Source organism: Anser brachyrhynchus (assembly GCF_964034855.1).
Source record: "Anser brachyrhynchus genome assembly, chromosome: 2".
NCBI classification, from domain to species: Eukaryota; Metazoa; Chordata; class Aves; order Anseriformes; family Anatidae; genus Anser; species Anser brachyrhynchus.
This window is the reverse complement of record NC_137695.1, coordinates 75,021,291-75,043,875: the sequence shown is the minus strand read 5'-3', so window position 1 is coordinate 75,043,875 and position 22,585 is coordinate 75,021,291. Positions and strand designations below refer to the sequence as shown.

Below are 22,585 nucleotides of genomic sequence, written 5' to 3'. Positions count from 1 at the left end.
AGTCCCTTTAGTGCTTAGCATCCCCCTTTGCTTTGTGGTGAGGAAAGCTGTCAGAGAAATATTATAAAACTAGAGAGTGGTAGTGATCTCACTGCAGCATGTATTTCACTGCTGTTTTTTTGTTTGTTTGTTTGTTTTTTCCAATTAAGAAGGGATACTGGGATTCAGGGGTGGGGTCAGACCACCATAAGTAAGCGTATTTCTAAAACAAAAGAACAAATACTGATTTACAAACTACATTCAACTCCAACATTAGCTAAATCACGTAATTTATAATTAAGGGGGAAAAATACTCTTCTCCATTTCACAACAACAATGTAAGCAGTTGCTGCCACTCCATGGCTAAATGACTGCAGATTTTCTTTTTTCTTATAAACTACACAACAGCCCAGTTATTACTTTACCCTGAAGTAATGTTAGGGGAATATTATTACAATACTTACGTAAGTCTTTACTAGACAGAACAGCTCCCTTTGGATATTTCTTTCCCTTTTGAATTAGCAATCATCTGAGCAACAAAATTTTACTTGCCATGTGAAATTCAAGTTTGTGCAGCTTGTACAGGATGTCCATGGAATGGCAACAATGCTTCACCGCAACCAGTTGATGCTTGTGTTACGTGCAACCAGCTTTTGGTGGAAAGAAGAATTTCAAGCTGTTGAATGCTTTGACTCTTAACATTTATCTGAATTATCAGTTTTTAAGAAGAGTGGATGTAATCTTAAGATTCCCTCACAGAGTAACTGATGGGCATGTTTCCCAGGTTTTAAATCATATCATTTTTGGCCATGCCTTAAAAGCGTGATTCCCAACCAAACAGCAATACTAAGGCTGTGGTCATACCCTGTACCTTTACAATCTCTCCAGCTGCAGGTTGTTACTGATGCTGGCTGGGAGCTGTCCTTCGGGACTTCCCATAATCCTGCTTCTCCCCAGAGCACAGTTTCTTCCACTGGGGACCCTATGGCAGGATCTCCCCAGCAAAGGCCCCCCCCCAGACACCCAGTATTGCACAGACCTCAGTGCCCTGAGCTTGGTGATGTTGGCCCATGGCTCACCCTGCCCAGCTGCAGCCTGTTACAGCAGCACAGGGCAGGCTGCAGTGTGCCCTAAATAAACAATAAAGTCAATGAAACAGGTGTCACCCACCACGGGGACCAGATCTAAAGAGCTGTCTGTAGCTTGCTGCACAAGCACCAGCAGGAGGAGAGATACTGGGCGGATCAAGGAGCTTCTGCTGTATCTGCTCATCCTTTCTCATTAATGCTGTTGTGGTACCAACGTGATTTATAAGTAATAACGCTCGTAGAAAGGAAATTACTGTTGTTGTTTCTGGCCATGCATAACTCGTCAAAATTAAAAACACGGCTCTGCACTGGGGATGCTGTCACCTCTATTGCGCCTCATTAGGCAGATTGAATTCATAAAATCTTAAATACTGTTGGGCCTGGGATTTTCTCAGAAAAAAAAATAATCAAGTCACAAGAACTATACACAAGAACTCAAGAACTATTCTAATTATCCTCTTACAGTTATTTTCTTTTTGCTGGGGGTACGTTTGAGATCTCTCCCAGCATTACCACATGGAGCCTCCTCATGAATGCCATGCCATGGGCGCCAGGGCGCAGTGCTGCCTCTGCTCCCACCCCAGGACAGCAGCACGCCTGGCCTGGCTTTGATCATGCCATGCAGCTGCCGTGCCCATGCACGGCCTGAACTTTGGAGGTGCCAGTCCTGGTGAATGCCAGCTGAAGGCACACTGTGTCCCTGCACCTTGCTCTGCATTGTCTATCTTGTAGCACCAATACATCAAGTGCCAGACTTGAACTATGTACTGGTCCCATGAAGTGAGGATGACGATGCCAATGGCAAATAAATACTCCATGGTTACGGAAAAAATTCTCTGTGCTGTGCATATTTATTTATTTATTTTAATACTTAGTCTATCTTAAATTGAAATTCTACTTTTAAAAAAAATAATAAGAAAAAACTGTCTTTCACTGGAGTGGGCACTCCAACCCAAAACTGTCAGCACAAACTCCACTGAACAAAGAATATGGTTATAAAATCAGGGTAACGTAGGTAACGTAGAATAAGTCAGCATGTAAGCATACACACATAAAATACAGTTAGTGTGAATTCTCAATAAATGTATTAAAGACATCAGTAAAAAAAGCTGGTCTGTGCAGATAATAATCCAGATATTTCTCATGATCACCTTTTTCTTCCAGGAAGTAGTTACGGTAGAAAATAAAGGCAGGGTAAAAGCAGTTATAGATAATACTGAAGGAAGAATACTTCTTTTCCAAAAAGTCTAGCGTCTCCATAAAAACTTCAGTCTTATCATCCCATAATAACTTTTGCACACACAAAAAATACCGTATGATAGTATTCTCTGTCACTTCACAAAGCATAAATCAACTCTTATCTGAAAAATCCCCCCTACAGTGCTTACTGATAGTCTTAGAAGCAAACAATCAGAGACAACAATTACCTCAACCTTAATTCAAATAAATATACAATTAAAATGGTATTTTACATAGAAGAGGTGCTCAAGGGTATCTTACTGAGGTGTATTAAAAACTGATGGTAGGAGCAAAGACAGAGACAGACTCTTCCCAGTGGTGCCCAGTGGGCAAGAGGCAATGGCACAAAGGCACAAACTGAAATATAGGAAATTCCATCAAAACAAAAGCAAAAAACAAACAAACAAACAAACAAAACATTTTACTGTGAGTTAAACAGGCTGCCCACACAGGTTGTGGAGTCTTCCTCCCTAGAGATACTCAATATTTGATTAGACGTGCTCCTGGGCAACCTGTTCTGGCTGACCCTGTTTGAAGAGTGGAATTGGACTAGATGACCTCCAGAAGTCCCTCCCAATCCCAGTAATTCTGTAATTATGACTAATTGAATAGACAAGCTGGACGTTTCAGAAGCCTCCAAACGAGTTGCCAAGATACTATGTTTATGTTTTATAAAGGATTGTGCTGTTTCACCTAAGATTTGTCTCCTTTCCCTCTGTTCTTCTATTCTCACTTTCTCCACTTGAAACTTGCAAGTACCTAAGAGGATCTTCCCATGGAAATTAGTTTTCTTACAAGAAAAATCTCCTAAACTACCAGTATCACAGTCTGAACATTTTTTTTTTTCCTCAAACGATAAAAACATAGCTGTAAGACCTGGGTCAAAACACTTCAACATCATTTGTATTAAGAACATGGGATTTCAATTCCCAAGTACAATGCTAAGGGCACCAAGTAGACAAATTAGTATTGTAGAATAAATTTCCTGTCTTGCCTTTGAGAAATTTTAATAACGAGAAATGTTAATAATTAATAATTACCAATAAAAGTCAGCCAGCTAGTCTTTACTCATTTCCCATGATTATTTTCACATTCAGTATCTAATTAACGTGAATTCATCGACCTTAAAGTAATTACCCAACCATTATCAGACAACAAAACAAACTTCAGTAATAACTACCAATCAATATGACCACTAATGCAGTACGTTTCGCATTAAGGATCCAACATTCAAACTTCAGTTTGCTTAATACTGCAATATCCAGGGTGAATAGTCCTTATCTGCATGTTTCAGGATACCATATTCATAAGAGGATGCTTAGATTAAATATGCATTCCTTTAAATGTCAGTCCTTTCTATATGACATATTAGATTCCCCACCCCCCCACCCCTCCCCCCACACTTTCACATTTACATCTCAAAATGTGTATTTATAAATGTCCAACAATGAAAATTAACCAAGTAGAAGGTGATTTAAATTTCAGAATACATCCACATTGACCCTCAGGTTCTCTTGTGAAATGATTCTTTGGCTAGAGAATATACTTAATGATATTTCAGACTTCATCAAATCAATAGAACTACTGACTTATGGATAAAGACAACTAACCATTTCATACAAGATTCATTGAACACCCTGTTTATATACATTGCAATATAAACTCTCATGCAAAAAAAATTTGCTCCATTATCACTAAGATACATACAGCTAGATATTACTGAATGAAGTTGACCTTTCTTCCACAATTAAACCTCTTCAAACTGAGAGACAGTTAAGACCTTGACTCTTTGACTTGATTTCTCTGAGAACTGCAAACTATACCCCTCTTTGCACTAGAAAAACTTAAGGAATTTTGGTTACATGGGATCGTGTTTTTTTTTTTTACATGTACACGGTTGAAGTATTGTGACTAATGGAATTTTGCTTAATAAGTCTGGGTGTAGTTGTTAATAAAATTCAAGATCTTTGTTACCTAAAATATTGTTAACACCATCTTTTAACTTAGATTAAAGCTTCATACCATCCTTTGTATACATTTAAAACAAATAAATAAATTTTTGTTGTTATATTACTTACTTATGTATACACCTTTTTTAGTCTCTTTATATTCAGTACTCTCTAGCTTAAATTTTAGTCTTTTTAGTGTCCTCCTTATGATATTATTCACAACTTTTTGCAAGTAATCATAACTTTTTAAAGCTCTTTTTCACCTCATATTTAAAGTAACTTTATGCAATTAAAAATTAGTGGTCATCATATATTTAAAATACTCATATACAGTAATCAGCCATTACTTGAAATTGAATATGTTTATCATACATTCCAATTAAGTTTATTTGAAATTATGACTCCTAAAACAAACATATCTCATATAAATACTATTTTAAAGAATTCTCAATTTATGTAAATAAAAGCTGTGTTCTTTAGACTTAATAAAATCTATGTCTTACAAATTAACACTATACTTAAAAGCACCAAGAAGCATTTCCTTATTTGCCCCACAATGTACAGTCTTAATATTACTATCCCAGGATGCTCCAAGGTTTCAGAATAAGCACGCCCATAAATGCTTTCACAATAAGTTGTTTGTTTTTTTTTTTTATTATTATTCCATGATACATCTTTAACATTTAAGTATTTTAAAATTGAAAAAGTAGAAAAGTATCTATTTTAATTATGTTTGACAGGAAATAACAAAAACAAACAAACAAAAACAGTTCATTTAGCCAGCTGTAGAAAAGAAAATTTGCAGCTTTTAAAAATGTTAGGTTTAAGAAAAAATCTATTATTTTATTTTAAATGGGAAAATGAGTCTTCTGCTTTTTAGAAGCTCTACTCACTTGCTTCCAAACTATCAGTGTTAATTAAAATTATGAATCAACTTTCATTCTTTGTTTCAAAATGTTCTCTCAAATTACATTATGAATCATAGTTCAGATATCCTCAGAAAATGTATTTCAACATATGCTAATGCAACAACAACTTTAAAACATTTTATATATTCTTAGAGAACTTTGCATTTTATACCATGTATTTATATTTTATCTCTCAGGCTTACCTTAAGTGATAATTGTCTTCCAGAGGTATAAAAACTGTCATTTGGGGAAAATGATTTCTAAAAATAATGATTGTCCTTTAAACTGAAGAATCACAATTTAGTGTCTAAGAGACAATCGCTTCACAAGGTCTTTCTAACCTCGTAATTTCACATGCCTAAATCTGGAAGTACTTACTCCGCATGTTAGTGATGAACAGTTTTTAATGGTATCACCAATCACACTGATAATATACCACTACAGGTTGTTCTGATTGCCAGGGGAGCATGGAAATCTCCTAGATTTTGCCAGTAAAGAAAGGCCAACCAAACCTAAACAAACAAGAGAGTACTTTACATGTTCCTTCATACAGGGACAACACTGTGTTATTCACAAACCCAGGAACTCATGCCCCACAAGAGGCAAGTCCTGTAGAGCCTCATCTGGGTGCAGAATAGCTCACCACCCTGAAAAGCAACCTCTGCACCATAGCATGTCTGCAGGTGCTGGGCTACTAACATCAGCTCACTGGGAAGTGCTCTGATACCACAGCCAGGGCTGTGTTGGGAAACTATCACTCTTCTCAACAGGAGGCATGAATTAGCGGATCCCACAGCTCAGAAGAAGTAAGATCTCAAGACTCAGCAAGGAGAGCAAGAAAGTGGTCCAGCAATAACTTGCAGCCAATGGAGACAGGCACAGGGGACACGGCACCTGGCTAGATTCCTGTGGGCATTATGAAGGAAATGTTTTCTCCCCTGACTTAATTGTATGCATGTCTTAATATGATAATAAAGTTTAGAGAAACAGAATTTCTATATAAGATATAAGATTTTCTATAAGAATTTCTATATAAGTTGCTGAGACTTTGAGTAAGACCAATTATTTTTGTTTTGTTTTGTATTTGCAACAGAAATGTTCTATTAAGAACTGAGATATTTGTGAAATATAAAAGATATGTCCTTGAACAAGACGTTTTTCATGGGACTATGTCTTCATTTATCATCATTACCTTTTCAGACATAAAACAATGAAGAGTCTATTTTGTCGGTATGCATCGGTGAAGCCAAGAAAAGAATGCTTAGGATGAGCTTATTTTTAATTGGGAAGGATATTACAGACATTCCCAGCATTTCTAAACAGAGTTTTGTTTTTAATCCTTTCTATTCAGAAGAAAGAATTAATGTTTTATATCATCAAAATCTATTAAGCACTATGAAAATAGAGGTGAAAGCATCTTACAATGTGCTACACAAATATTTTCAAGAAGTAATTTGAAGTCTGAAACAGAAGTTCTACTCTGAATTTCTAATATACTTCTACTCATATCTCATTGTAAACAACAGGATATTGTAAGGAACATTCTCGCCCAAAACAAGTCAGGTGGTAATGTAAAAAGTACCCTTTTGCATTTGGAAAGATGTGCTGTTCAGGTGTGGTCCTTACGTAGCCAGACGAAGTAAAACAAGCATTCAGGAGGTAGAAAATCACTTGTCCAGATGAGTGTTTGTTAAAAGGTTAACTTGTATTACATGCACCTCGTTCTCCTTCCCTCATTAGCATGAAATGAGTACTTCATGGCTCATCTGAATCATGCTTACTAAGAGCAATAGTGTGTCTCGTGCTACAGGAGATGAGTTCCTTTTAATTCATCTCCAACCTCTCATTGCTGTGTCATAACACACCAAAAAACCCCAAAACTAACACAGTAAATGCAGTTTCAGTTATCAAACCTTCAATGAAAAAAAAATAGCATCATTAAGATATTCACATACATCCAGATCAACTAAAATACAACTCAACATGCAGCATCTCAACATTCACTAGTATATCGGACTATTTCTTAATAAAGCATCTTACAGCTTCTTTGTTCATGTTTTGTCTCAATAGGCTAAAAAGAGGGTACATTCATTATATTTACTTTGGGTCTGCTGTAACTGATTAGTCCAATCACTTGCTCAGTCAGAAACAGAAAATAAACTGACTAGTATAAAAGCTGAAGGACATCACATTCAAAAAATAAAAACACACCTGTGTGCTGTAATCTATAATCCTGCTATGCCTGTAGAACTGAGAAGCCAGAGTGCAAGTAAAAAGGCCAAGATTTTGTCATCCAAATGCCTATGAAAAAAGTGAATTTAAGGTCACAATACTGGATTCATAATAAGGGGGTAGTAATTCACTTCCTAAAGCTGCAACAGACTTCCTGTGAGACTGTGACAAAGTCATAAATTTCATAGATTTGGGAATGTGTTCCTAGTTTCAGGCACCAAATAATTCCTAATAATTACAAACAAGAAAGCAATTGTAAATTGCTTAAAGATAGGCCTGTAGTAAAATACTTTGCTGAATCAGAGTTTTTGTGATGCAGTTTCCCAGACGCAGACACCACTCTTTTATCCCCTCAAGTCTCAACATACCTGATACCTATCATGCATCCAGATTTACTTCCATGAACCATCTTCATTAATACAGATATATCACTTAGCACAGTTAATCCTGAGCTTTTTGGGGTTGTCCCAGTCTTTCAGTGAGAATAATAACAGTTCATCTTTTCTATTCTTTATGGTACAATGAACTTGAGATCGTAAAAAATGTCAAATATCATTTAATTTTGTTAGAAGGCTCTCTCCCAAAGTCTTCTGAATTATATGAAATGGGAGGAGTAGGTTAGAGGATAGACAAGTAAAAGTATAATTTTCCCTGACAGAAGAGAGCCTGAATTCAATGTGGGAATAGACACAAGGCAAAAATCTATTTTATAGCCTTCTCTGCGGTAATAAAAAATGTTATTGGAGGCCATCTTCTGAGATATTGCTAAAATAATTTCCTGTGATCTCTGAAGCTTCCTTCTGTGTGTGTGTGTGTGTGCGTATATATACACAAAATAGTTTGTTATTGGAAGACAAAGGGAAAAAAGAACAACAATGAAAAAGGACTTTGAAGTTAATCTTATATCTAGAATTGAAAAGCACTGTTCATTTTTCCAGCAAAGACTTGTCCTGAAAAAATATCTACCAAAGTCCCATCTTCCTCCAGAAAAAAAAAACAAAAGCAATAGAGAATTGCACAGCTTTTCTGTACTCACTACGTAGGTTAGGTAAATAAGAAACGACATAAAGTTTAAAAATAATTTAAGCCATTAAGATGGAAATCATCATCACATTGAAATGTATTGTACTGTCGTCCAAGAAACTGTGGGCATAAACTTTTTTTTTTTTTGAAATATTCTACAAAGAAAATCATTTTTATGTTGCTTTTTTTTTTTTTTTGACTTGTGGTTAAAATACCTCATGCTTGCCTTTAGCACTTAAGAAAGTGTGAAGATGAGACTATAAAAGGAACGCGGGGGTGTACACTGTAGGGTGTGTGTATATATACACTTTTTGTGTGTGTATATATACACTTTTTGTTTGTATTATTATCTTAAAATAGCCACAGGTCTTTTCTGACTGGGAAGGTCAGAAAGAGCAGACAGTGCCTGCCCACAACAGCGAGTTTTCCTTCTGTTCTGTCAGCAGTCTCCAGACCAGCCAGACCATCCCATGTGGAAGAGAAATTTCAATACTTATGTCAGTTATTATTGTGCCAGGCAAATCCAGGCAGGCTGCCTGTGGGTTGGTTGTACAGATGGGTGGTAGTCAGAGACATAAAATGTTGGTTACCAGTGTTCTCAGCTAATCCTAAATTACTGTTTAGGAAATAGAGCAAAAATACAGAAAAAAAATCACATCTCTAAACACTAAGATAGGTGCTATAGTAGAGCAAACAATGTTATAACAAAAGCATGGTAAAGAAACCAACTCTGCACTTAAATAACGACTACTGCAGTGAGCCTGCTAGGTGCTGACAGCCATCCCCAACAGAACTTAGGGGAGATTTTGCCACTTAAATCATGCCAAACATGATCTCTGAATGGGCCCTCCAAATGTGAAATCAACTCAACCTTGATGTTTTTGGCAGCACATGCAACAGAACTGCTACTACATCCGTAAAGCTGAGCAGCTCAGTGCTTGAACCCCAAGAGACGCACCTTCTACCCTTTCTTCAGCCAAGTTCAGTGTCTCCTACAGCTGCCAAGAGCAGTACAAGAGCTTCTCCTGTGGAGGAGAAGCCAGGAGCAAAGGGATGACCCAGCACAAAGCAGTGCCCCTGCCAACACAGTCGCACAATACCTGACCACAGCAGGCAGAGCCAGGTGTTAGTACTGGGGGCACTGAAGGCACAGCAAGCAGCAAACCAGGGGTAGGGTCTGCCCAGGGGACCCAGTCAGGAGCAAGCGGAGATAGGATCAGAGATGAGACTAGACTTAAGGTTACAGCACAGGGCTGAGAAACTTAACCAGAAGACAGGGCTGGAGTCAGGCTACTTGCAGCACAGGTCCAAGAGGCATGGTCACAGACAAGGCTGAGAAAAGAACTGAAAGCCCAAACCTGAACTGGAATGAGGCTCCTGGGCACACAGGCGAAGGGTGTGGGGGGAGGCCCCAGGTGCGGCTGTGTGGGGCCATTAAGGTCTACTAATTAGGCCTCAGGGCCCTGGCAACAATACAAGAGTAACTAGAAAAATCACCCAAGAGTATGAAGGACTCTTGAACAACTGGGGTGCTACATTAAGCATCAAGTTACATATTTGGTTTTTGCTATTCCTGTTTAATGATGTGCTCTTTCCAAAAATAGGAAGTCTTACAGAGATTTGCTAGGGAGAGAGGGAGATGAATTTTGCTTCCCAAACCAGTTGCTGTTTTTATTAGCGTAAAACACAGATGTTTCGTTCTGAACAAAGACACTTCCTGGACCTGGGCTACCCACAAACCATTCCATCTTAATCTGGTACACTCTGCATTCATGCTCCAGTCAAGGATATTTTCCGTGAAGTGGCTCCTCCATCTGTATAAATTCACGTTCATCTGCATGAGTCTTTAGTCCATGTAGACCAGTCCGTGCAAGCTGCAGAGCTGAAGTAACCCCACACCTTACCCCCACCATATCCTGGACTCAGGGCTCTGCATAGCAGTGCTCGGCGTGGGTCCAAGGTGCTCCACTTGCCCCACAGTGTAACTCACACTGGGAGAGAGGTGTAAAGAAGAGGAGGAACTTCAACTCTTCCTTCATATCATGCTTTACTCCACTGTGAGTCCTCACTATTTATTAACATTAAGGAAAATCCATTTAGGGAAATTTAAGAAAATCCAGAATTCTATGATAGGCTTTGCAAATTAATGCAAGCACCACAGTAAAGGATTTGTTTTACATCCACAACTCTTAAAAACTTACATTCCTATGCTATTAAATGTTCTTAATTTCCACTTTGCTTATACTTTTCGTACACCTTTATGTGTTTCAAAATCATGTGCAAACTGTTAAACTGACCCCTTGTCTGCTGTTAAGCTACTGGTTTCTCCATCTAGACATCAGCCCGTAGTAAATTTGTCTGCATCTAGGAACATGAGAGTACACTAGGGTCTGAGTTAGTAGCTTTATGTTGTAATCCAAACTGCATAAGTTTATAGTGAAATGTTTATAGTTTTCGTGATTATATCTTTCCATTTCACTAACACTACAGCACTTCCATAAAGACAACATGCTGCACCTTCCAGAGCTCCTGTTTCAGGCTATTTGGGGAGTTTAGAGAACACTGTATTGGTTTACATGCTGATGGCATTTGGATGAGACTTTTCAGCCATAGAAAAGCATATCTCTTGCTATGTGTATATGTATTGCCCAAGAGAAAGAAGACTAATGCAGATGAAGTCTCTAGGTTTCTAGGTATCCAAGTGTAATAAACACAAACATTTCTTATTTAAATGAAAGATTAGATTCTGGCAAACAACTCCATAGAAACAGGTGGTTTCCACGACAAAACTGCAATCATAAAACATACCAAACCTTGAATGTTGAGTAGCATTTTAGCAAACATTAAAAAGGCAATATAAGATTTTGTCTCTGAAATGCAAACTTCTGTGTATGTGCATAACATAAGAGGATTAACAGCTTGCTTTGATGTCTGATGGTACCCTGCCTTGGCTTACTACAGTCCTGCATGATTGATCAAGAATAGCTTCTGGACCCCGACGGGATGACTCAAGCTTTTGAAGCAGTAATATAATAAAGTATGAATGCTGAATATTGGTAAAGGCATTTACAAAGTAAGTGCTCAGATTAATAATTATTTTTGACAGCATTCAGGCAAATATGGAGATTTAGAGACATTTTGCAGGTTGCTTGAAAACTTGTAAGCCACAAAAACTTATGTGGTAAAAACTTTTGTGTAAAGGTGCTCTTGAATTAGAAACCTGAAATAGACATGTGGGGAAAAAAAGATTAAAAAAAAATGCCCAGGTTCCCTACTCTCTTTCAATGTTCCTCATTATTTCGTATGTCATCCTTTTGTGTGTTGGTGTGGATGTGTGTTTGCATGGGTGGTAGATGCAGATAAAAAACAAAAACGACACTTATATGTTTGTAGCTCTACTATAAATAGTTTTGTATAAAGCTGACTTGAAACTTCGAGGCCTGAGAAACATCATGTTTACATACAACACAAAAGAGTAACGACTGATTTTTCGTTGTAGTGCAGCTTCATTTTGACCCTTCAGCCCCTTCCATGTGATGTTTCAGTGAAGACAAACTTCAAAACTTGATCCTTAACCATTTCAGCAATAGACAAGCTCTTCACTACATCTTCCAGAAATACAGCTGAGGAAGAACTTTTGAAAGATGAATCATGAAGTTTTGCAAATGCAACAACAGTATTTCCTATACTGGACACATACAAAGAATATCATGAAAATATTCTGGATTACACTGATGTATATTCATTTTACAACAGAGGAAAAAAAAAGTAAAAAGGTTTTATCTTTTAAAACTGGATGTGTAAAGAAGGAAAAATATTGAGCTGCAAGGTATTACTAATATAGTTTATGTAAACTTTAAGGTAAGATCAAAACAGATTAGCAGCCAATAGGCTTTATGTGTGTTAAGTAAGTAACCTCATTTTTCACATTTACATCCAATCTCTGAATTGTGCAAACTGTTTAGCTCCTTCTGAGATCAGCAAAAAATAGAGCTGTGATGTCTTTTAACTGTTCTAAATCTCATGTCTACCAAATCAGACTGTGAGGACTCAAACTTCCTCTCAGAAAAGCACCCACTGTGTGCAGTTGCACTGAATTCACTGCAATTACGTGGGTATACCATCAGTATGAGATGACAATCAGCCCCTTAAAAGATGCAACTCAAACTTTGTTTCAAGCTTTCAGATTCACTTTTTTCCTAAGGTCAAATCTATATTAAGTCCTGTAAGAGAAGACTAAATCAGAGCAAAATTTTCCTCTTGATATAACTGTGTTGCATATGCTAAACACGCTTCACGCTTGACATTTCCACTGACATCGATAAGAGACTTGCACATGGTGTAAGTTACTAATACAAGCACAGTTACTAATATAGATCTTTGCTTTTGAGATGAAAAAAACAGCCAAAGCAAAGACTGCTGTAGTAGAAGTGAAGGGTAAGATTCTAGGTCTGCCAGGAACTTCTGATCTTCTTTTTACAGAACTTAAGTTTTACACAATTTTCTCTAACATGACAGGATGAACAAACTTGCTGTTTCATCCTTTCTCTCCTTGTATTACATAGTTTCATCCTTTATGTACAATCCTCTTCTTGCTAACTTCCCCTTTCTTACTATTTATGTGCTTACCTACCAATTAAAGTCAGACCAAGAGTATAGCAATCCATTTTCTGCTGCAACAGTGGTCACTCTGACTTTACCTGTCACTTGCTTGGATTAAAAGTCCATTGATGCAGAGACCACCATCTTCTGTTTGAACAGTCCCTTTAATTATCAGAGTCCTGATTCATTCATTCTTTTTTTTTTTTATGATGTTCTGTCATTGTATATGGTAGCAATATATTTAAGTGTAGATTTGACAGATTATTATTCTATTTTTCCTGATTGAAACTGGAATATTTCTAGTAATTTTAAATCTTCCAGTCTACTGAAATAGTCCCCGCACAGATTGTGTGCTTGGGCATACATACTGTGCATGCTTCGCAAATTTCAGTACAAAATTTCATGCTTGGCTGAAGTAAGGTTACAATACAATACCTAGATGAAAAATAATGTATCCAACTCTTATTTTAGACTGAGAAAACTCATTTGCAAGCACAGTACAAACAAAGTCTTAAATTTATATGGTAAGCATATTTGTTCAGTAAATCATAAGCATTCACAATCTATTAAACGAAAAAAGCCTGTGGAAACTTGTGCCTTCAATACATTTTGCATGATGTTTTTCAGGCTTTCATGTTTCCTCAGCCATAAATCTGCTCAAGCTATTAAAACCTATTAAAACTGTAATCAAATAAATACCATGAATCTACTTACAGGTGACTCAGAATAACAGTGGCAAAAAGGAGTATAGTAATACAATTCTTCTAGTATAATATCTGCTTGCAGTTCAAATCAATGTATTCTACTGGCCAATCAATACCACCTTACTCTGCTTATCACTACTTGTAAGCCTTTTCAATAATTCTAATTTTCAAGAGTCATTACTGAAATTGTATAGCCATTGATTGCTTAAAGGTTACAGATAGTATGAACAAATTGAATTTTAGATTCAATTAAACCTGTTGAAAAATTGCAAATCACATTTTCTCAAGAAAGTTTCATGTCAGTCTTTCAGATGAAATAAATTAGCATAGATCCACTACAACCACAGTATCTATGCTACTTTAGATCAGTGGAGGATTTAATTTTTAGGCTAAAGTACCTACAAACTAGAGGGGGGTTATGCACTGACCCAGAGCATCTTTTCATCTTCCCTTGACCTGAGCAGGGACCATAACAGATAAACACAGATGCTACTGCATATTCTCTGTCTCTGATACAGGATATCTCATCCAGGAGGGCCACACTTCTGCTGTCCCCTTTCTCCAGTCTGATTAGATGCAGGACAGCTTGCATCCGTAAGCTCCATAGTTATATTAAATTAATTTTGAGGGAATTTAAAGGTTCACAAAAGACTAAGTTTTCAACAGAACAGCTTCTGCATTTATTGTTAGATGTAATCATATCTCAGCCACTCTTAGTAAAATGCTTATGGTCAGTTATTTTTCAAAGACAACTAGCCACTTTATATGGTAGTCTCAAAAACAGAGAAACATTTTAAGGTGCTCACCTTTTACTAAAATTCTGGCTTGTACATCATAAGCTGTAATAGATAGCACAGTTCAGACTCATGGCATCACAGTAACTGAGAATTAGATGGGAAATTGTCACTGTGTCTTCTCCTAGGCCATCTAAAAGTTGTGGCTTAGCTTATCATTGTCTTTTCTTTTTTTCTTTATTTTTCTTTTCCTGGAGCAGATAGATGAACATCATGTGTACTGAAGAGAAAACTATGTTCTTAAAAACCTATGTTCTTAAAATGTCAGCTGTTTGGTCCCTGCAGTGTTACTATAATTCTCTCTATAGTAACACTAGCTCTGTGACTGCATTTGCGTTCAGGACTTTGATGCAGTCTTTCTCCAGCCAAATGATAGAAATGCTTCCAGAATGCTTGTAGTTTGCTTGCATCTCTTAGGATTAGTTACTCAGAATAATTTCACACCTTTCTCTCTTTTCTTCCTTTGTTCCCTTCTCTTTTGAGAACTATAGATATCCCCTGCAGCTGATTTTTATTTATTCTCAGCCACTCTTCTGCATTGCAGATAAATTTAAGTGGAAGAGTCACCTGGTTTGTTCACTGATGGTGCATGCAGCTGAAGATAGATTGCAATCAATAGGAAAACTTTTGTTAGCTTTCCCATATGGAAAGAATTAGCCCAGGTTTTATGTACATACTTATTCATAGGTAAATCCATGCACTTAAGTTTTGTTGATTTTGGATGCATTTGCAATTCAGACACATTTTTTACGAAGCTATCTTAACCTGTAAGCAATATTCATGTTCAGGAACTTGAATACCATGGGAGTCATGCCCAAGATACACAGACATTTAAGCCTTGTGAATTTTATTGATAAGCACTTTACCTGTTTGCAGCTAAAATTAATAAAAACTGAATGTCACATAATGCCTACCTGATTTGCAGGAACAATTTACATTTCTCTATGACCACCAGTACTAGGAAGTGGTTACATAACTGTCAAATTAGAAATGGGCCAGTCTTACGTGCAAGTGGAAATTTGTTCTATCCTGTTTGCGACCATCTAGGTTATACCATTTGTAAACTAATGATGTTTTTGAATGTCTTGATTCATTTTACAGACAGTGATAGAGTTAGAAAAATCATTTTTATCACCATTCCTTTCATGGTAAAAGCTGATGATGAGGTGTGAAAGAAAAACATGAGCCCCTTCTGTGAGCCATTAATTGTTGATAAGTATAGATAAGAAGGACTCTACAACTCCACTTGTCTGCAGCAAAGTTAAATGGCTCTTACTGTAGTTACTCATTCTATTTGTAAAAACTGCATAGGAGGTATCACATAATCTTCTCTGCTCTATCAACAAGTTGTGCTATCTTGCACACAGTTATTTCACATCACTTCACAGGGGCTTCACTCTACCTATAAGAAAAGAGTAACCTCCCATGCAAGCAAGGGGGAAAGGAGTTATACAGTTGTGTTGCCAGACATCAGAAGGCTTTCTTTTTAAGAAGAATTTCTTTTGAATTGAAACCCAGAGACACTCCCTCCTTAGAAAGCTCTCAATATTCACAGATGTTATGTCTCTTACAAGGATCTTAATAACAAAAACAATGCATTTTTATTATCATAACCTGGTAGAAATAGGACCAATATCAAAACAAAAGCTCCTGATCTGAGCATCCCCTAATCTGTGCTTTCCAGCATCTGAATTTTCAATGTGTTGTTGCTGTGTAAAATGTACCAGAATTTTGGTACAGGAATATCTCACAATATTACATATCTGAAACTAAAATAAGACTATACTGCTATGTCATCTGTATATTCATTAGCTTATGGAAAGCTTCATTATACATTCATTAAACTTTTATTACTTTATAAAAGGGTTTATACAAAAGAACTTGCAGCATTGTCAGATGTAGTAGGAAGAGCAGATTTAGTGAGGAAAAATAGAAAAAATTATAGTAATTCAATCATATTTAAGTGTCTAGATATCAATTTCATTTATACTGAATTAAGAAGTCTGAATTTTTGCATGTTTATAACAAGTCTTTAACTGCACATTTCCTATAACAAATACAAATACTACCTTTCATTATACTCAGTAAGTTCAGAAAGCATGTTATTCCTGTGACTTGAAAATACTTTCTAGTCTGTCAATTCAACAAAGCTGCAAACATGACTTAAGCTGAGTAATACCTGGTTGCATGTCATTCTCTGTCCTCTGAGGCTTCTCATATGAGCATGTCACCATCTGCATGCAGTTGTAGACCTAGGTACCATAACTCCATGATGTATTTAGTCACTAAGAAAGCAAAAAAAGAAAAAGAGAAACAAACATTAACAATAAAACTCCCATAAAAAGCGTTCAACCCTCTGAATACTTATCTAACCATTGATGGCAGAGATCCATGCTTATCTGTATTTCTGAAGGAACACATCTTTCTTTACCTGCTCTCTCTGATATTATTCATAGATACTCCAATTTATATTTTATCCAGCTGTATATTTTATGCACCTACACAGTAGGAGACTCTATTAACATTTTCTTTTTGAATAAAATATATATATATATATATATTAAATAAAACCTCATTTAAGTCTGTAACCTTGCCATGGAAGAAAGATTTTCTAAGTTCGTTCAACTCCACATTTTGCTGTTTGGACATAGGAGTGAACAATTGTATTTAGTCTACAGTATTTTCATACTACTGAACTTCTTCACAGAAGGCTTAGAACCTTATATTGTTTTCAATTTAAGATAAACATGAAAAGGAAATTACTTAAATAGCACACAGCAGCTAGTGATCAATGAACAGAACACAAGGTTATAAAGCTCTGCGGTCAAATTCCAGAATGCAAATTTAGATGCCATCCCTAGTGAGAAATGTTTACACAAATATACATTTCATCAAGTGAAACGCCTCAAATTGAATTTGAAGATAGGGAGACATTAACTCTCTTCCCTTTTTGTGTGTGTAGTGAAGAAAATGAAATGGAAGAAATTAGAATGATTTAGAAAGCATTTTTTTCACAAGGGATCGAAAGTTCCCATTAACTACAAGTAATGCACAGAGTGAACATGCATGAGAAATGTTTAAAGACTCAGCACAACTAAGTGTTGTTTTTTATTTCCTTAAAAGTAAAAAATAAAAATAAAATTACCTAATCAAACACATCCTTGGCCAGCGGGAGGGGAAGAGCATTTGGGTAATAACCAAGGGGGAGTAAGATCACGGGCAGAGGGAGCTGCCTTTTGTTAATGACTTTTTTTCAAAATGAAGTTCTTCTAAAGTATTTATGTACATACTTAACTACAGATATCTGAAACACTTGAGTGCATTTGGAATACAAGAAAACAAGGAAATAATTAATATAAGATTCTCAAATTTATTGTGATAGTGCTTTCATATGTATCAGCTGCCATGGAGTTGTATATTTTAGGAAAAAAAAAAAAAAAAACCTGCCTGATGCTAACTGCTACTTGACCACCAGGAGACACTGTTGCTCCACAGAGATGAAAGGCGAGGTTGTGCCAATAAATTATCGGAGGTAATACATGTACCAGGCACCGTTATCATCCAGGTCATTCTCCACTCTTTCTAAAACTTATACAGACTCAGATGAACTTTGGATTTGTTCTGGTTATGCACCAAATGAATCACCTAGCATTCTTCCTTGTCAGAACTTAAAAAAAAAAAAAAAGAAAGAAAAAAGGAAAATATGGAACCTGGCTTTCTTGGTCAAAGAGTACTGGAGAAATGCTGTTGTTTTGCAATACTTAAGAGACAAGAGACATGCAGAGATACAATTAAAATGGAACAAAATGGAACAAAAATTTGAAATTTCAAAATATATTAACATTAGTATCCCTTGTTTCATCTTTAAATCATATACAATTTGGAAAATGGTTTTGAATTAATACTTCAATTAGCAAGCAGTATTAGATTTTTCTCGGATAAAGCAGGTAATTTTCATAACCAAAAACTTGGTTTATTAATTGGCAATGTCATATTTTGAGTGCTATTCTTTAATTAATAAGTAAAATATGAATATATACTAAAGTGTGACTTTTTAAAATTGTTGTTGCATTAAAATGCAATACATCTGTATCATCCATATATTTGAAGTATATAATGATGGATGATACAATGATACATAACACACAACATACAGCATAACTTACAGTATAATATGAAATACAAAATATATATAGTATATAAAGTATAACTATATTGTGGTATATGATGTCTAATAATATGATGTCTAATGTATATAAGTGTATCATATATTTTAATGAAATACATTTACATCATATATATGATAAAAAATATAACATGCACACACATATACATGTATATACATACATACACATATACATACTTTTATACATACAGTATATATGCATACATATTCTGTCATAAGATAATCCATACGATTGTAACATGATGTAGTCAATCATAATGTAAAACTCTGAATAAAAAATAAATAAATCCAAGACCTGATGCCTGAAATTAAATATATTAGCTCTTAAGAAAGTAACCTATTTCAATATACAGAAAATATGATTTTCCAGCCATAGCAAATACAGGTATTTTGATGCACTTGCTTTTAAAATTTTGATCAAATTTATGTTACATAGACTATAACATGCATGGAAGTTTTATGCAATATTTTCATAAGGTATACACGATATTTGTAAAAGCATACATGCATTTATACCTAAGTTACACCTTAACCGGCATTTTGGACAATTTTTGTTCAGTATCTGTAAAACAAGGTCTGGCTTTCATTTGGCCAATGCGTGTTATGCTAGGAGTGTAAAACATTCAGAATACCTACATAAATTCTGTTTATATACATATGAAGATCCAGTTGTAATGCTACAGAGCTGTGAAAAGACCTAGCTTCATTTGACCAGAAGGATTCTGGAGCCAATTTAAGCCAATTTCATCTCAGTGCAATACTCAAAACTCACAATGAAGTCTCACCTAGTACCTCTGATATCAACTGCAAAACATTCCCAGGCAACCATGTTTCTGCTTCTGTGCAGGTCCAGAACTGCCTCTGTTTGATCATCATTGGTCACCTTGCTATCAACTCCATGTCTTACCCTAGCCCAAGGCACAGACCTTCAGGATGAAACTGCAAAGACTGCAGTTCAGAAAGGATGAGGATAGTCTCCTTTGTGCAATTACCTCATTCAAGAATCCACCCCACATTGAGGAGTGGTGAATTTAATCCCTCTTTTTTCGTTATGAACATTATGTGTGTGTGCACATGCATAAAATATGTGTGTGTGTTATGTGTACACGGACACACTTTATATAAAACAATAAAATACTTGTTAGAGTTTCTTTGCGGTAAAAAAGTGAAAGTCTTAGACACATTTTTCACAGCTGTCAGAGTCCTCAGCTGGAGAAGCCTTTCTGCATGCATGTAGCTATAAGCTGTCCTGCTGAATTCACAACCACTCTGAGAACAAGAAAAAGCCTTTAGCAGAACATAACAAAGAGATTTCTCAAGCTAGCTAAAGAAAATAACTGATCCTTGATCTATTTTATTATTCTCTACTCCACCTTATTGTTCAAAGTTCTATAATAATATATGTGTATATATACATGGTTGCTTTCTTGTGGAAATATTCACGCATTTTGCTATTTAATTTACTGTCAGTGTTCAGGGTTGCTTTTGGTTATATTTTATTCATTGCTGTTTTCAGATGAATTACGTAACTATCACCAGCTGATATGCATTTTATAATCTCCAATACAGAGAATGATCTTGATTTTAAAACTGAGAACATCGAAAGTATGTAATAGTTTAGAGATCTATAAAACAGATCAGCTCTTATTTTAAATTAAAATTATATTTTAAATGGTAAGATTCCTACTATTCAGTAAATGTAGGATAATTTAAAATCTTAAAAAAAAGAAAAAAAGAGAGAGTTTGAATAAAACTACCTTATGACTAAGAAGAAAGGCTCTGTGTCATACCACGGGCTGATGTAAATCAACATAGTTTGATGGAATTCCTTAGAGTTAGACTTCATTGTAATAGCTAACTGCTTATTCCTTCTAATCTTGGTAATCAGAACTTGATTATTAAAAAAATATTCTCTTTGATATTGTTTAAGACAGATTTAAAATAAGTGAACTATTACTGGTATTTTCAATAACACAAATGAAAAGTGTAAGATCCTTATTGTGGCTTTCTACGCCAGGTAACAAGAAAAAACAGACAGCAATTATTTTTTTTTCTTTCTTAGAACTGAGTATACAGAAATGTCACAAGTATTTTTCTGAGACATCTATGATAAAATTTTGATAAAACATCCAGCCTTCTTTGGGGAATGATTTATAGCCAGTGGCTTGAATGCTATTCAAAATCAGGCTGTTTCCTAGAATATTGTAGAAAAAAATCCCAAGAGGTAGATTTGATTGCCTGATATATTTGCTTTACCTAAGCTACCTACTTTATCCAACAAATGTTTAAGAGTAGCTTTCCCAACACCTATAAGAACGTACAAGGTTAAGGTAAGAAAAGGTTTGAAACTTTAGTAGGGAAATACTGGAAGCGACTCTAGACAAGATGAAATGAGAAATAAGCCACAGAAAAGTGAATGACTAACAGCTAGAGTGATTTAGCAAGACTGCGAGGGCCTTTCTATAATTTGAAATGTTTAAATTAAGACCAAGTGTCTTTCTGAATGGCATCTACTCCTGCTTAGGCAGGAATTATGGATTGGAGGCAGTAATTCCGCAAAAAAATTCTTCATCCCACTGGGTGAGATGACCATGAAAGTCCTCTCCAGTTTCAAAATTCTGTGAAAGGAATGGTAATAATACAAGTATAGAACAAAACAGAAAGATTTATCAATTCTCCCTTTTTGTTATTTTCAACCACTCACTTGAATTAGTTGTGTCTGGTATGGAGCTGTTCCATAGCAATCTGGAGCTGCCGTTTTGTAATTACTTTTTATGTAAGTCATGTAGGAAAGAATGCCAAATACTTTGTGATTCAGTCCACCTGACCTTTTTTTTAGAAATGTGCTTCCTGAGAAAATGCCATTCTGAATTGGTAGTGTCTCATTCAGAGTCTTGGTTTTATATAAAATTGATCCAAATAATAAATAAGATAAATAGTAGTAATACATGCCCAAATTGCATGACATCTTATGGTCTGGAAGCTGAAGTGCTGATGTCTATTGATCTTTGCTAGTGATTGCAGACCATTTTCTTAGGTACTTTGTCATAGGCAAATTATGCAATTTTGGAGGACAGGATAACCTTCTGCAGTCTTTGGCTAGGGTGCAGAAATTGAACAAACAATTATCATTAAGGCTGGAGCACATCCTTCAAACGTTGTATTCACTTTCATAGAGCTTCAGTGTAGCCCCTGTGCAGTAATGGAAATTTTGAAGCCAGGAAAAGCATAAGCTTTGATAGGTGCAACAGTCATTTTTCAGACTGCTGTTAAAACAACGTAGGGCCACCTGTTTTCTGTTTTGGCTGCTCCTTTTCTGGCAGCTGCATTGACTGTGCTTGGAATTGCAGAAGGATCTGTCTGATTCTTCTCCATCTGTAAAAGTTTGGATCCAAATGGTCTGAGCTCCTGAGTGACTGCAGAACGTCCCTGTATTTGCTTACTTTGTTCAAGCCCTTCCAACCATATCTTTTCCATTCCATATTTCCTGGAACCAGTTGATACTCAAAACACCATAAGATTTGTACTTGTCTTGCCTTTTCACGAAATTTAAGATTTTAAGAATATAAATTTCCTTTATATGCTACTGACACTTCTCAGTTAAAAGCATATCTTGCATTTTATTTCTCATCCATATGCTGAAGAAACTGGTAGTTCTCAAACGCTCTCCCTTCCTTTTTTCCCCCTGTCATTACTACTACATATATTGATGCATATAGTATAGAGCCAATAAAAAAATATTTTGCTGAAGGAAGAACTTCTACAAAAGAAAAATGCATTTTTCCTGCTTTGTTGACATCTTCTCAAAGAGCAGTTATGGACAGTGGGGAAACTAAAACTATAGGATACATAAGCGACATGATGGATCATATGAAAAAAAA

The 22,585-nt window shown here is 35.9% G+C and overlaps 1 protein-coding gene across 5 annotated transcripts in view; it reads right to left on the bottom strand.

Annotated features, from left to right (window-relative positions):
- The window catches only part of LOC308189761 (uncharacterized protein), a 595,077-nt gene that overhangs the window by 176,583 nt on the left and 395,909 nt on the right, over positions 1–22,585 (bottom strand). For all 5 annotated transcript variants that reach the window (XR_013946580.1, XR_013946581.1, XR_013946582.1 and 2 more), the window contains exon 5: positions 16,698–16,803. The gene's annotated coding sequence lies outside the window, so the exon portion shown is untranslated. The remainder of the gene's footprint in view (positions 1–16,697; positions 16,804–22,585) is intronic.